Genomic DNA, 4,593 nt, shown 5'->3' with positions numbered 1-4,593 from the left:
ATATCGTGACATCAAGCTAGCTTAGGATGGCAGGGGTGAGGCGAATTAGGTTCAGGGGACTAGAAGAAGAAGAAGATGTTGAAATGTTGCACTCAACGCGTTGAAAAATCGAAGGAAAATAAATTTTAAAAAGTAAAAGCCAAATCTATGTTTCACCAGACAAATTTTACCACCTAATTTACATAATACACAGGTGTCTAATTGTGATGAGTGCGGAAACACGTTTGGGTGTTTTAAAAGAATGCGATTGGTGGATGAATCCACCAATGTGCTCTCATGTTATTGCCAGGCCCCACTCGTGTGCTACTTCCTGGACCATCAAGTAACACCATTTATATCGCTCTCGCTGTGGTTGTGTGCACGGACCTGCATACGCGATAGTGCTGCTAAATATCTCAATGGTCCTTAGTGTAGGAAAACGAAATCCGCTGCCGCTTGTCCCCGACTGGAGGGAAACTTTGTTCTTTCCACGTATTCCAAGCACTGCCTTACTCTCAGTGCTCTATCGTGCGATCGTGACGCGCCATCAAATTTGTTGTTATCCTCCGAGCTTGTTTGAACGTATTTATTTGTGTGGGCGCACTTTTGGCGCTTTTTCAGCTGTTGAATATGCCGACGACACGAAATGACTGATGTAGGCCTCAGAGGCCGGAAATGCAGCATACGGCTTGAGATTCTATTTTCCCCTTCCTGGAAGTTCCACAATTTCCATCCTCCATACAAAGGTGTTCCTTCCTTCCATCTTTGTCTCCCTTGCTAACATCGTCAGCGACTCTAACTCCCCCTTTCCCTCGACCATCGCATCCCTTGCTGCTCGACCTGTGGAATGGCATTGGTGGCCAGCACTTGATCATGAACATTTGTTTTGTGTGATCATTGTTTATAATAAAAAACATGGTGAATCACGAAGTTTCATCGGTTTTCCTTCCCTGCACAATTCCAGTTGCTCTGTTTAAACTACGATCCACTGCAAATTACAATGTGATCATTTACACAGGTAATAAAAATAGACTTTTTGCAAACAAAGCGATATTTCTCAACAAATATAATTATTTCCTTGCAAATGAAATTTTGTGTGAACTACAGGTATGAGGTGTATTTTTTTTCAGGGCATCTATGAGACAGGTGGTAGATCATTTAAATGGATCTTGTGCATTTTAACCACTTTTGATGTACGCACAAGCTTTCTTGCTGTCCATCTTGTGGGATAATCTCCTCCACGATTGTTGGACACGGTCTATGAATAATCATAATAATAATAACTAGAACTGCCACTTTATAACTGCTGGCAGTGATGACCGGTTTCCTCTGCCTTCCCACTTTCATACAACCCTGCTTTCACTTCTTTTTTTTCTCTCTCTCTCTCTCTCACACACACACACACACACATCTCGTTTTTTCATTTCTGCTCCTTACAATTCTATCCCACTCTTTCACACACACACACACACACACACACACACTTAATTAATTGTACAGTATCGGTTGTTCCTAAACTTAAATAATTTAAAGGATTGTTGTAAATTATGTTAATTTTACAACATCCCATATTCAACTTTATTTAAATTGTAAACCTCAAACATAGTTTCTCCACCTAAAGCAAGAACCTTAACCCGTAAGCAACTGACTAGTTTCCCGACTGCATGGATCATCAGCTGGGCACCGTTCTTCCTCGAGGTTTCAATCCTTTCAGCCCAGGACCTCTCCAAACGGCGGATCCACAACCTCGATCATGGATCTACATCAATTGATGGTAAATCAGTGGATCCACAACCTCAGTTGCGTCCAGGCAGTCAGTCAACCCATCAATGCAACATCACTTATCCCAACTTTACTTGCAATAGGATTTAATGTGTTATCATATATTTATAACTTTCCTTACACACTCGATAATATGATAATATCATTAAATCATTCACATCTTACCCTGAAACACATCAATCGACCAAACAGCATGACCACACCACCTACCTCTCGATCAAACTCTATTTCGAATGTTCAAACTGTCATTTATAACGATTTTTGGCATGCTGCCATATCCTAGCAACCACTGATTCCTAGCAACATTAATTTGTAGTATGTTTAATTATTATATTGTACTGTATTTACATAAAGATCTCATGATCTCATTTACACACACACACACACACACACATCCCCATACACACACACATCCCCATACACACACACACACACACACACACACACACACACACACATCCCATACACACACACACACACACACACACACATTCCCATACACACACACACACATCCCCATACACACACACACACACATCCCCATACACACACACATCCCCATACACATACACACACATCCCCATATGCATACACACACACACACACACACACACATCCCCACATTTTATAACTTTATAACATCCCCGCTTTCACATTATTATTATTTTGTCCATCAATTTATCCCCAGATGATGCTCCAGAAATTTCATCCTGATGAAACCAATGCCGACAGATGGGACGGCCAGCTTAACGTCCATCTACTATTGTGGATAGAAGGGACGGCCAGCTTAATGTCCACCAACTAATGCCGACAGATGGGACAGCCAGCTTAACATCCATCAACTAATGCCGACAGATGGGACGGCCAGCTTAATGTCCATCAACTAATGCCTACAGAAGGGACGGCCAGCTTAACGTCCATCAACTAATGCCGACAGATGGGACAGCCAGCTTAACGTCCATCAACTAATGCCGACAGATGGGACGGCCATCTTAATGTCCATCAACTAATGCCTACAGAAGGGACGGCCAGTTTAACGTCCACCAACTAATGCCTCCAGATGGGACGGCCAGCTTAACGTCCATCAACTAATGCCGACAGATGGGATGACAAAGCGCTCTTTTGGTGAAAATTCCATCGTTCCAACTATCGCAGAGAAAATGATTTTTAAAGAAAATAAACCTGACAAATCCCAGTACTTGAATGATTGCCATAGTCTGAGGTCATGCGTTAATTTGGTGGCGAGGTTTGGTATGTGACAGGGATGAAATGATTCAATTTTGGTGAAGATCCGGATGCAGGTTTGGATCTGAGAATGCATAGCCATTGACACATAGGTCATGCGGACTTTCGTCTTCTTCACACAATAACAACTTCTAGTTTCCAGACCGTACATCCAATCATCTTGAAATTTTGCACAATTGTTCCTCTTCATGACTTCTACTTTATTTTAAAGTTTCACGTCAATCAATGAAGCTGTTCAAGATATATAGTTTTTCAAATATTTTCATTCAATTATTTATCACTGCCATTACATGTGAGCTATCGCAAATTCCAAAAGGGCATTTCAGTATGCCGACATGGGGAACATAATTTTGAAGTTTCCATTCGATATGATCAAAAATGAGGGAGGAGCTAGGTTTAAAAGGTTTATGCTTCAAACCGTCATATCTCCTAAACGATGCGACATACGAAATGCTTTTTGTTCGTCTTGGGCATCCGAAAATGCCTGCAAAGTTTGGGCTCAATCTGTTCAGTCGTTTCGGAGAAAATGGGTTTTTAGTGGTTTTTCTGGCTATTCATTTAAAACAATATGGCGACCGAACCACGTGACCTACAAAGTCATTATAATTTTTTTCATGCATCCTTTTATGCTCAGATGATGCTCAACAAATTTCATCCCGATCAGATGAAGTTTTTTACTTGTCGAATTATGACATCATAATGGAGGCACCTATGACATCATCATTCGCATATGTTATTCAGCATGGAGAGTTCTTTAGAATGAGACATGTATCCATTTTTTCTGTGCCGCACTTTTGGAGATTTAGAGGTGCAAAACTTTTCGGTTTTTCCAAGATGGCGCCTCTACCACGTGATCAGTGACGTCATAATTTCCATTAAAATATTCTACAGGCCGAGGCGCTCCTATGGTGAAAATTTCCTGTCAATCGGTCCAACCGACAGTCCAACTATTGCAAAGAAATTGATTTTTAAAGGAAATAAATCTGAATAATGGTAATGCTACAATGAGTTACATGGCCTGAGAAAAACAAGTGTTGCGTTTCTTCTTCTTTCAACAATAACAACTTCTAGCTTCCAGACCGTTTAACCAATCATGGTGAATTTTTAAACACTTATTACCCTTGATGAGAGCTACATTACATTAAAATTTGAAGTCGATCAATGCAGCGTTTCAAGAGATCGACACTTTTAAAGATTTTCGTTCAATTATTAATTACGGCCAAACCAGTGTGACTTATCGAAACTTCCCCAGTAACGTTTTAACTTCCCCACATGGGGAATGTTTTTGTAAAGTTTCCACTCGATATCTTCAAAAACGAGGGAAGAGATAGGATTTAAAATTTATGCTTCAAAACATCATAACTCCTAAACGATGCGACATACGACATCGTCCTGCAGGAACGTTTTGTTCATCATGGGCATGCGATTCTGCATGCAAAGTTTGGGCTCGATCTGTTCAGCCGTTGCGGAGAAAAAGGGGTTTTAGTGTTTTTCATGAAAAACAATATGGCGGCCGAACCATGTGATGTATGACATCAAAAAATTTTGCATTCTCAATTTTTTTTCACTAAGGTCATGTAAAAAAAA

At 40.5% G+C, this 4,593-nt stretch overlaps 1 protein-coding gene across 1 annotated transcript in view; it reads left to right on the top strand.

The window, feature by feature from the left end:
• Positions 1–900, top strand: part of SEZ6 (seizure related 6 homolog) — a 288,840-nt gene extending 287,940 nt beyond the window's left edge. Inside the window, exon 17 of the mRNA XM_078768042.1 lies at positions 1–900. This exon is cut by the window's left edge and continues 1,649 nt beyond it. The gene's annotated coding sequence lies outside the window, so the exon portion shown is untranslated.
• Positions 901–4,593: the final 3,693 nt, after the last annotated feature.

The sequence above is a fragment of the Myxine glutinosa genome, chromosome 14, assembly GCF_964187855.1.
Source record: "Myxine glutinosa chromosome 14, kmMyxGlut1.1, whole genome shotgun sequence".
Lineage (NCBI taxonomy): Eukaryota > Metazoa > Chordata > Myxini > Myxiniformes > Myxinidae > Myxine > Myxine glutinosa.
This window is presented reverse-complemented; position numbering and strand designations above follow the sequence as displayed.